The following is an 11621-nucleotide window of genomic DNA, read 5'->3' as shown; positions in this document are numbered from 1 at the left end:
TATGGCCATCTCTACCACCCCAGCTGAGGCCATGCGGACACACAACTGGGTACATAGAAGTGTCGGACAAAGCCTAAGGTCTCATGTTCACTTGAAAAATACAATCAGTGTATCGCTTCACATCAGGAAGGAGGACATGATGGGTTGGTTGTCTGGTTATGCCCAGGATCTGTGATCATCTCAAGTGTCTCTGATCCTGGGTTTACACATACAATATCTTCCCTTGGGCTTGCCGTACAGGCTGCACTGCAGTTTGTGGCTTACGTGTTAATATTCATATCTTTGTGGAAACCAGAGCTGTAATTGCCTTCACATGGGGCAAATATTCAGTTTGTTGCACTTGCCCTGCATTTACATACCTTACCAAGGCCTCCCCCTGGCACCTGGGGCACGTGCTCCCTTTCATCCCTCATTTACATACCTCACCAAGGCTTCCCCCGACACCTGGGGCACGTGCTCCCTCTCATCCCTCATTTACATACCTCATCAAGGCCCCCCTGGCACCTGGGGCACATGCCCCTTCTCATCCCTCATTTACATACCTCGCCAAGGCCCCCCACCGCTCCCGACACCTGGGGTACATGCACTTTCTCATCCCTCATTTACATACTTCACCAAGGCCCCCCCCCCCCGGCACCTGGGGCACATGCCCCCTCTGATCCCTCCCTGACCTCCGTCTAGCTACAACTTTGCTGCAAACAACCATTTTCTCACCCATATGTATTTGGATTCAATTCCATAAATTTAAGAAATAGTTTATTTAGAAAGTATTGTCTGAAATCAACCTTCACCAGAAAATAAATTCTCGCATGCTCCAAAATAAAAACTTAAGAGAAGTGTCAATTATAAAAGACTTTATTTATTTAAGGTTTTCAACATTTTAGTTTTATGGCTTCCCTAAGGCTGCAGATCCAAAAGAAGGCGAAAAATCCCTCGACACTTTTAGCCAATTTGTGTCACAGGGGAAAAATTCCTTCTTGACCCCGGGAAAAGGCGATCAGTCCTAGAACCCTGGATCAGAGCCGCTGATGATAGTGTGATGGTGGTGGGCATTGTACATGTAGAGCTGGAGGGGGCGCGCTGTGTGGGTGTCCAAATGAAGTTGCTGGCTGGGTGTACAGCTAGTAGACGCTGTGTGGTGGGGTGCATGGTGACGGCGCTGTATGGCGGGGTGCAGGGTGAGAGTGTTGTGTGGTGGGGTGCAGGGTGAGGGCGCTGTATGGCAGGGTACAGGGTGGGACGGTGTGTGACTGCACCCCCCTTATAGTCCGAGGGAAGAATCATTTGCTGTTTCAGTGGATGAATGAGCGATCCTGGTTGTCAGGTCATGGTCACATGATCAGTACTTCCAGAATTACAGCCTTCATTCATTCAGAATTGTTGTCACAGCAAATGGAGGATAATGCTTGCTTCATTGCAGCATCTTTCTGTAGAGCGGGGGGGCGCTGTGCGGCTGCGTGCAGGGTGAATGCGCTGTGCGGCTGCCTGTTGGGTGAGGGCGCTGTGTGGCGGGGCGCAGGGTGGGACGCTGTGTGACTGCACCCGTCCAAGGGAAGAATCATTTGCTGTTCCAGTGGATGAATGAGCAATCCTGGTTGTCAGGTCATGGTCACATGATCAGTACTTCCAGAATTACAGCCTTCATTCATTCAGAATTGTTGTCACAGCAAATGGAGGATAATACTTGCTTCATTGCAGCATCTCTCTGTAGAGCTGGGGTGTGTTGTGCGGGGTGAGGGCGCTGTGCGCCTGAGTGCGGGGTGAGGGCGCTGTGCGCCTGCGTGCGGGGTGAGGGCGCTGTGCGCCTGCGTGCGGGGTGAGGGCGCTGTGCGCCTGCCTGCGGGGTGAGGGCGCTGTGCGGCTGCCTGCGGGGTGAGGGCGCTGTGCGGCTGCCTGCGGGGTGAGGGCGCTGTGCGGCTGCCTGCGGGGTGAGGGCGCTGTGCGGCTGCCTGCGGGCTGAGGGCGCTGTGCGGCTGCCTGCGGGCTGAGGGCGCTGTGCGGCTGCCTGCGGGCTGAGGGCGCTGTGCGGCTGCCTGCGGGCTGAGGGCGCTGTGAGGCTGCCTGCAGGGTGAGGGCGCTGTGAGGCTGCCTGCAGGGTGAGGGCGCTGTGTGGTGGGGCGCAGGCTGGGCATGGGCTGGGCTACTCACAGATCGTCCATGCTTGGCAGGTTGGTAGCGTGTGGTGTTGGGTAGTTCCGCAGTATCTTCCTTAATCTTTCACTGGATGCCATGAACTCGGGTCTTGCTTGCTGTCCGTCTAGGTTGGCCCGTTCCTCACGCACATTGCCTGGTAGCCAGCAGCTCTGCGACTTCCGGAAAGTGATGGTGTTACCTGCGCTGCATCCTCTCTCTTCGTCCTCGCCTCGTGATCAGAATGCGGTGATGTCACAATGTTTAGAATTCTCTCATCCTATGATGTCACAATAAGTGCTCCACAGGCCGCCATCTTGTTATATCGCAAATGATGATGAAAGCGGTCGCATCACTACATGCAAAGTGGATGGGACCATAAAGGTCGCATATAAATTATGCACAACATTAACCCCTAAATGCTCCTTGATGTACTGTTAAGTCATGGAGGTTTGGGGTTTGTATGGAATGGGTTCTGGGCCGATTCTACTCTATACAATGCTGTCTGGTATAGCTGACACCCGCCTGCAACATATTAACCCTTTGAATGCTCCGATCGAAGTTTGGAGGTCCCTAATGGTTACAATGGCAGCTGGGGGCCTTCTGCACACTCTCAGGGCTTCCATTGCAGATTGCCTATGAAGCCATGCCTGTGATCTGTTCTCTGCCTGATCTTAAAAGGGGTTGTCCCAAGTTTGCATTCATTATAATGTTGCTTCCATCAAAAAGGCTCTTAGAGAATCATTATATTGTGCATGAGAGCTAAGGTGAAATGCAAGTGCCTGTAGCGCCAAATGGTGAGGGATAGAGGAATACAATGCTTTGACATCGCAAGTTACCCAGGTTTTATCTGCCCCCCATTTGTGTCCTGCTAATATTTGAATGACTTTATTGCTATTAGGAATATATCCGGGGATTTGAACTACCACAGCAATTGGGTAGATAGAAAATTACAGCCTGAGTCTCTCACATAGGGATCCTCGTCCCGAAACTATTGGGCGCATGGGAGGTGGAAATACATTTTTGTGAGACTTGGGAATCCCATAAAAATTTGCAAGAATAGGATTTTTGGGAACTAGATAAGCCATTTCTTTGTCGCTTAATACCCCCATTGAGCCCCCTCTGGTAATCAAATCAGACAATGAATGGGTGAATGTTACGGTGGGATCAATCTCTAATTTTCTGTAAGTTTTATCATCATTGAGTATTTTTTCAACACCTAAACTGTATAATGCATTATCCATTATGGCAATGGTGCCCCCTTTGTCCGATTGCTGAATTATTAAATCAGTATCGTTAATGAGATTCTGTAAGTCACGTCTCTGGGACACTGAGATGTTAACATTTTTATATTTGGATGCATCTTTCTTTTGACTGGATCTATATAGGTCATTAAGATCTCTTTCCATACTGTTTTGAAAATCATCCACCCATCTAGTTCTGAGATGTTTGGGGTAAAAAGAGGGATTGGGAATCCTCGTATCTGATGGCATTGGAATTGAATCTGGTGCCATATCAGTGTCCATCTGTTCTTTTTCTAGTTGTTCTAAATCCCAGAGAAAGGCAATGTCCCTTGTTGTTAGGTCTCCATGTTTGTCGTCTTGTTTTGCAGACTCCTAAGAAGCTGTTCTGTTTGCCCCATTGATTCTGGTTTGTTCGCAGAAATACTTCTTTACAATGAGGTCCCGAACAAATTTGTTTAGGTCCAGCATAGTATTGAAAGGGTCAAACGTGCAGTCAGGTACAAAATTCCTACCCTTATTGATAATTTCCAATTGCTGGTTAGAGAGAATACGGGGTGTGAAAACAATTATATTGTCCGCTAATTTCGAATGGTTGGTCTGCGGCTGGGGTATCTCCTTCTTGGCATATGGCCCCCTCTCGGTGCCTCGTTTTTTGACAGTCTCCCCATAGTCTGCATTCTTTGTGTTGGTTCTTCAAATACCTGAGGGTCACCACTGGAGACATCTGATGATACATAGGATGTGTCCCCTTCCCACTCTGAGGAGGAGAATGTGACACTATTCAAATTGCCTGTATGACTTCTCATTGATTGTTTCTTGAGAATTGATTTGGGGTTTTGAATCCTTTTGGAACTCCAGTTGTAAACTTTGTCATCTTGGTAATCGCGTCTGTCTCTTTCCAGTTTGTTTTTTTTTATGTGAATTATCTTTTCTTCCATTTTATGTAGTTCCATATCCTGTTTTTGTATTAGATTATCCCATTCTGTGGAATTCTAAGTTGCTCTCAATTTATGTTCAATGTCTTGTATGTCTTTCTGCAATTTATTTAATTTTAATTGCTCATTATCAACTATCAATCTCATCAGTTTAGCAGAGCAATCGGAGAGGATATCATTCCAACTGGACAGAAAATCATCATCATAAATTGTTGTTGGTATTTTTTTCAAACGCAATCCTCTTGGGATCATTGTAAGATCCCAATATTTATTCAGGGAGTGTTGGTCCCACCAAGTCTGTAATTCTGATTTCTTATAGTTGGTTAATGATTGGATTAACCCCTTTGTGTCAGGATGCATACTTTGTATATTGTCCTGAAACAGACTGGATAATTTTTGCATCCTGGCCCGGACAACTGTTTCTTGTTCAGCCATCATACTTTGTTGAAAACACCAATAAAAATTAACATAGGTACATTAGAGTCCCATAAAACGTAATAATAATAGATGGTATACCTTAGTGGCTAAATTTTCATTTACAAATAGTGTGAGGATCGTGAGCAAATGTCCAAAAATAATGGAGATACTGCACTTATAAATATGGGTAGAATTTACCTCAATCCTTGTATACTTGCATTTGGTGCTGTGCATAGTCTCCTCAGAACAAGTTATTCATAGCAACACCGGCCGGGTAATTCCAAAGAAAAAGACACTTGAAAATAGTGTGCTGTGCTGTCAGCTTGCTCACTTCATATGTCTCACGATCCACTGCTTGCTCAAGCGGTTTCACCTGCCCCCGGTCCTGGGCTTAAACGTCATCCACGCTTGCTTGCAGAATAAAATGTATAATCTTCCTTTATTTAGACATATTTAAAATTTGCCAGGTATACACATCTCTGGACCAGACGCGTATGGGGATGGGATGAGGTGAGAGGACATTATATGGGGGATGTGATGAGGAGCAGCAGACAGTACATGGGGGATGTGATGAGTCTTAAAGAGGATCTGCAGCACCTGAAGTAAGAAATGTCTTCTCATTCACTGCCTGACTGACATGAGGCTCTTCTTAAGGAGAGTATATAGTAGATAGGTTGTTGAATCGTATATATTGTATATCATACATGTGACTATATATATGTGCGATCAAGGAGACGTACTGTCAGATGGGTTCTTCTTCCCCCTTTCGTTTACTTCCTTTCCTTAAAGGGGTTGTCCCGCGCCGAAACGTTTTTTGTTTTTTTTTCAATAGCCCCCCCCGTTCGGCGCGAGACAAACCCGATGCAGGGGTTAAAAAAGAAAACCGGAGAGTGCTTACCTGAATCCCCGCGCTCCAGTGACTTCTTACTTACCTGGTGAAGATGGCCGCCGGGATCTTCCCCCTCGGTGGACCGCAGGGCTTCTGTGCGGTCCATTGCCGATTCCAGCCTCCTGATTGGCTGGAATCGGCACGTGACGGGGCAGAGCTACGAGGTGCCGGTCTCCGGCACGAGCGGCCCCATTCCGAAAAGAAGAAGACCGGACTGCGCAAGCGCGTCTAATCCGGCGATTAGACGCTGAAAATTAGACGGCACCATGGAGACGAGGATGCTAGCAACGGAACAGGTAAGTGAATAACTTCTGATAACTTCTGTATGGCTCATAATTAATGCACAATGTACATTACAAAGTGCATTAATATGGCCATACAGAAGTGTATACCCCCACTTGCTTTCGCGGGACAACCCCTTTAATTAATTCTGAATACTTGTAAATTTCAGCTTTTTCTTCCCCAACGGAGGACACGGACCAGGTACGATCCTGTCCTATAACAGAGCTAGCAGTGCGGTTGCTATACTTTGCATCAGCAGGAACCCCTAAACATTCAATCATCCATGGCTAATCTGAGATCAGAGGTGGGCAAGAAATATAATGTCACTCGCAGTCACCAATAAGATGGTGGATCAGTGATTTGCAGCCGACGGCTCTCCAGCTGTTCTGTGACCGCAGTGTGATGGGAGTTACATATCACAGACCACTTTATGTAGTAGTACAAGTATTTTGTTAGTGTTTTATATAATTGAAGCTTAATTTATATAAAACCCTCACAATATACTTGCACTACTACAACTGATCAGCTGTTCAGCGGTCGGTGCACACCTGCACTTATATGACTGCTGCAGGAAGCACACAGCTCTGTTCCCGCTGTGGTGAGGCTTGGTATTACAGGCCATTCACTTCAATGGGAAGTTACCCTGCAATATGAGACCGGACCCTTGCTGTGGGAACAGAGCTGTCTGCTTCTTGTAGAGATTAGCTAGTGTGCAAGTGCAGCGGCCCAGCGAAAAGCAGAGTGTTGGGGGTCCTGGAAAGCAGACCCCACTGATCTCCTATTGATCATCTATTCTAAGGACAGGTCATCAATGGTTTATAACTGAGACAACCCCTTTGTCTTCTCTTATTTCTCTCCAGATTGAGGCCAATAAAGAGCAGATTTCATAAAGAAGAAGCTGAATGAAGAGAAGAAAGAAGCTAAAGAAAACAACCCGGAGAAGCTGGTGTAGTATGTAGGATGCCCTAAATGTCATCTTAATAGGACTAGCATTGTGGTGTGCACCATGTAAATGAGCGTGCAGCTATTTCTGGGGGACTTTTTCTTTCCAGATCCCCCTGTGTATTAATCCTTCGGATTCCATATATCAGCTATCACTATGGTCGGTTCATATGAGGTGTAATGACGATGTGATGTTGGCAGGAAAATTCATCAAAACTGGTGCAGGTGAAAAATGTTCAGTGGAAATCTATTTGCTTTGGGTAACTGCGCCAGTTTTCCTTGCACAAAGTTCATTGAAATTCTCCCTTTGCGAGTAGACTACTGTAGGTGAAGTGATATTCTGAGATGTTCCCCATAACTTCTGACAGCACCTAATAATATAACAGGGGGGTCTACTGAATGAGCAGCTGTATAGGACGTAATTTACTTAGACAGCCTGTTCGCTCCATATCGCTGCTAAAGACTTAAAGGGATTGTACCAAGATATAACGTTATCCCCTATCCCCCACTGATCACAAGAACGGGGATCCTAATGGTCTCCCCACATGAATGGAGCAGTGGTAACGCATGCCTACTGCCACTCAAATCAATTAAATGACAGCAATGGAGATTGCTGGGAGTTTGTACAATTTCAGCATTGTGATTGAATGAATAGAGCGACTGTCACATGCGCATTCTCCTCTCCATTTATCTAGGCACTTTCAGGAACTCTTTTCTCGGGATTGGTGGGAGTCCCAGCGTTTGGATCACCACTGATCATAAGGTTATTCCCTATCTGGTGGATACGGGATAATTTTAGTTCTTGGTACAATTCCTTTAAACAAAGGTTTTAAACTCCTCCTTTCTGCTGGAATCAACTCTTGGGTTTGGCTCAAAGAACTGCAGTAGAGTTATTCCAAAAAGCGCTGTGTGGGAAACCACCTTTAGCGTAAGGCCAGATGTAGAATACGCATCTACCGCCGCAGAATTGTGTGCGGTAAATCAGCAATGTGTCACAGTACAAGCAATGCAGATGCGACTTCACGTAACCTTCACACCACTTGGGGCAGATTTTGCCACTGCAAAAAATTAGTGTCAGATCTGTAACGTACGGCTTTACCGTAACAGTCACTTGGGGAACTCTTTCTATGGATGTGGTATATGATGTCTTCCTTTTGTCTTAGACTTGTGGAAAGCAAGAAGAAAACTGTCATAAGAACAGAAGAACGACTACTGAACTTGGAGGTGCAGGAGACTGACTGAGAAGACAAGAAACAGATGGCCTTGAGTTCCTTCAAGCTGAACTATCTGGATCCCCGGATTTCGGTGGCTGGTGAGTTCTTTAATTTCTTGTGGAAAGTTTGCATATTCTTCATGTCTGCAAATCAATTATGTGCATTGCATGTCTTTATAACAAAGTCTATCGCTGGTCTCACACCTTAGATAGCAGTCGGCCAAATGGTTATTTGGGTGACAGCTATTCCTTTTGACACAGTTGGAACATCCCTGTACACATGAAATGGTAGTCTGGTCCTACCAAAATCAGTGTGTTCAGCTGCTGTTGATCTAATGTGTATGGGCACATTTTAAAGGGAACCTGTCACCACCTGAGAGCACCATAAACTAAGCTCTACTGCTCATAGAGCAGGTTCTGAGGGGTTCAGGAATGTTATTATGATTACCTGACTCTCTGTTCCCGCACGGTCACCCACGGAGGTCAGCAGCAGAGGACTCCTCTCTACAGCTGTGTGTCCGCTTCCATAGAGCGCAATATGTATTTCTCGTCCGTATCATTGGGGGCCACAGCCTAGACCATGGGATATAGCCACTGCCCTAGGAGGCGACACTAAGCAAAAAAGTGTTAGCTCCTCCCCACCTGGCTATATCCCCCCTGCAGGCACTCAGCTAATTAAGTAGTCTTTAGCTTAGTGTCTGCTAGGAGGCAGACGTGGAAAGAGCTATTCGCGGGAATCCGGGGAGTCGGGGCTTTTCCCTGGCTCTACTGGCCTCCCAGGGGAGACGCAGGCAGGGGGTGTCTCCACCACTACTGCGGCGTCTCACCCAGAGAAGAAAAAGGGGCCCGACCATGCAATGCGCATCTGAGTCGGTTACCCGCCAGCCATAGGGCTCCCCCTCCCTGGAGTAGCGCACTGTCTGATGGTGACGCGTAGGGGGCAGCACTGCTGGAGTGGTCGACGCAAGGGCAGGCTGTGGCTCCCAGGACAAAGACACCCCCGCTTGGGACTATGGACAGCGCGGCAAGCAATCCGGCGCCACACGGACAGTGCATACCTTAAGGAGCATCAGGACGACGGCGGTGGCGACGGCGGGGGCAGCGGCAGTGGCGATGGCAGCGGCGAAGGCGGCGGTAGCGGCAGCTCTCCCGGCCAGGGATAGAAGCTTGCGTGTTGCAGGACGGCGGGACGCCGGCCGGCAGGCCACTTCCGGGGGGCGGAGCGCCGTCGTCACGGCCGGAAAGCGTCACTTCCGGGTCGCAGGGACGCTTCCAGGGTAGGCCACGCCCCCTCCGACCGGGGGGAATGTAAAAAGACCGCCGGACAGAGGAATGGCCGCGCTCTGGGACACTTCATTGGTCTACACCTCTGAGCCCAGCACCTGCAGCTCTCTGAAGCACACAGCAGCCTTCCAGCCGTTCAGCCCTGCAGTCCTGCAGTTTCCCTCTGCAGTTTTCCTTCTGCAACGGAGAAAGCACCCGGACAGCAGCAGCACCTCCTGTCTCGGGCACCAGCAGCAGTAACAACTCCGCAGCAGTCCCTGCCACAGCACCTGCCGGGTCACCAACGCCACGAGATCGTGTGGTACACCAGCGTCGACTTCCGACAGCATCCAAGCGTCAGGACCAGAGGCTCCAGCTGGACCGGGGGAACCGCAGAAACAGCTGCCCAAGGCAGCACTTTGCGGTGTTCTCCCCTCGCCCTCCCCGTCCCCCCCTGCAGGCATTCCTGTAACGGTACTTAGCTTACCCGCTACCTGGGAATTGTTTTTCTGTTGCCATGTCTGACCCTAGATCAGAGGGTTCCAGCCCGGCCAAGGGGAGGGTGAAGCATTACGCTTGCACTATCTGCAGCGTTAAGTTCGCTTGCGGTCAAGTCGACCCCCGCTGCACTAGATGTGCCGCGGTGCACGCAGCTCCAGGGACCCCGGTGCCCCCCGCCGCCCCTGTGGAGCCAGGGCCCGAACCCCAACGGGCGAGGTCCCTGGCCGCTGCCGTTTCTGGCTTGGCCACATCATCTGCGGCGATTTTACGCCGGTTAGAGTCCAGCTCAGACGCGTCCTCCTTGGAATATGCACGAGGGAGGGCACACAAGAGGAGGAGGTCCCGTAGCAGCGAGGACACTCCCCATAGATCGCGCCACACCGGGAGGTCGTCTAGACCCTCAAAGTCCAGACAACCCAGGGACTCTCATGGCTCTCATGGTCCAGGGAGTCCGTGCATACTTATCATAGATCAAGGCATTCTTCACGGTCCCGGTATTCTGCGAGACCAGCCCGGGCTCGCCATGAGTCCCCTCGAGCATCTTGCTCATGGGCGCCCCAGGACACGGCCCAAACGGCAGGCAAGGGCAGTGGGTCTGAAGACTACGACCACTCTGCAGACTCGTCAGTTTTGGAACTAGACGAGGAACAGGTGTCGCGCCTAGCCAGCCTAATGTATGGCCTGGTAATATCCATAAGAGAAACCCTCCAAGTAATGGAGGAAACAGTGGAGACGCCTCCTTCCGCGGTGTCATTTAGACGGCAGAAGAGATCACGACAGGTCTTCCCAGACCATCCGGATTTTTCGGAGGTCCTTAGCAAGGAATGGCAGAACCCGGATAAGAAATTTAGGCAACCCGGGAAGACTTGGGAAAGTACATATCCATTCCCAGGGGGCCTGAAAAAGGGTTGGACGGTACCTCCGGTAGTTGACCCGCCAGTGTCGCGACTGTCTAGAAGTTCAGCACTGCCAACAGCCGAGGTAGCAATGCTGGCTAATCCTCAAGACAGGAAGCTGGATGCGTTGGCAAAAACCGTGTTTTAAGCCACAGGCACCGCCTTACAGCCGATTTTTTGCGGCCGCATGGGTCAGCAAGGCATCCATAGCCTAGGCCAAGCAGCTACGGAGAGACAGTGTAGCAGGCGCTCCACCAAATGAGTTGCTCGAACTGACAGACAACGTCATACAGGCAAACAAATTTGTATGCGCAGCAGAACTAGACGCAGCCAAGTTCGTTGCCCGGCCATCCGCTGCATCGGTTGCAGCAAGGAGAACTCTCTGGCTGAAAAAGCTGGTCAGCAGATATAGCATCCAAGATGGCCCTAACAAAATTGCCATTCCAAGGAAACAGGCTGTTTGGACCTAAACTGGATGACATGATAAAGGACGCTACAGGCGGCAAGAGCACGTCGTTACCACAAATGCCGGCAAGAAAGGAGAAGGTTCCACTAAAAAGGAAACCGTTTTTTAGATCCTTTCGGCGTTTTTCGTCCCACCCAGGGTCAGGGCAGTGGTCCCAGTCTACAAGAACCCCGACGGACGCAAAGAGGGGCCCCTCTTTCAAAACAAGACAAACATGGCGATCCCGACCCGGAACATCTAAAACAGCGGGATCAAAGAGCGCGGCATGAGATGCTGCCCCCACCCAGTGTCACCAGGGTGGGGGGCAGGCTCTCCCAATTTCGAGAGACATGGGGGAGGCGCGTGAGCAACAAGTGGGTGCAGGAAATTGTGACATCCGGTTACGCAATCGAATTCACGACTCTCCCACGGAATTCATTCTGCAGGTCCAGAGTGCCTACCAC

The sequence above is a fragment of the Eleutherodactylus coqui genome, chromosome 3 (genome assembly GCF_035609145.1).
Source record: "Eleutherodactylus coqui strain aEleCoq1 chromosome 3, aEleCoq1.hap1, whole genome shotgun sequence".
Classification (NCBI taxonomy): Eukaryota; Metazoa; Chordata; class Amphibia; order Anura; family Eleutherodactylidae; genus Eleutherodactylus; species Eleutherodactylus coqui.
The sequence above is the reverse complement of the archived record's forward strand: the minus strand, read 5'-3'. Positions refer to the sequence as shown.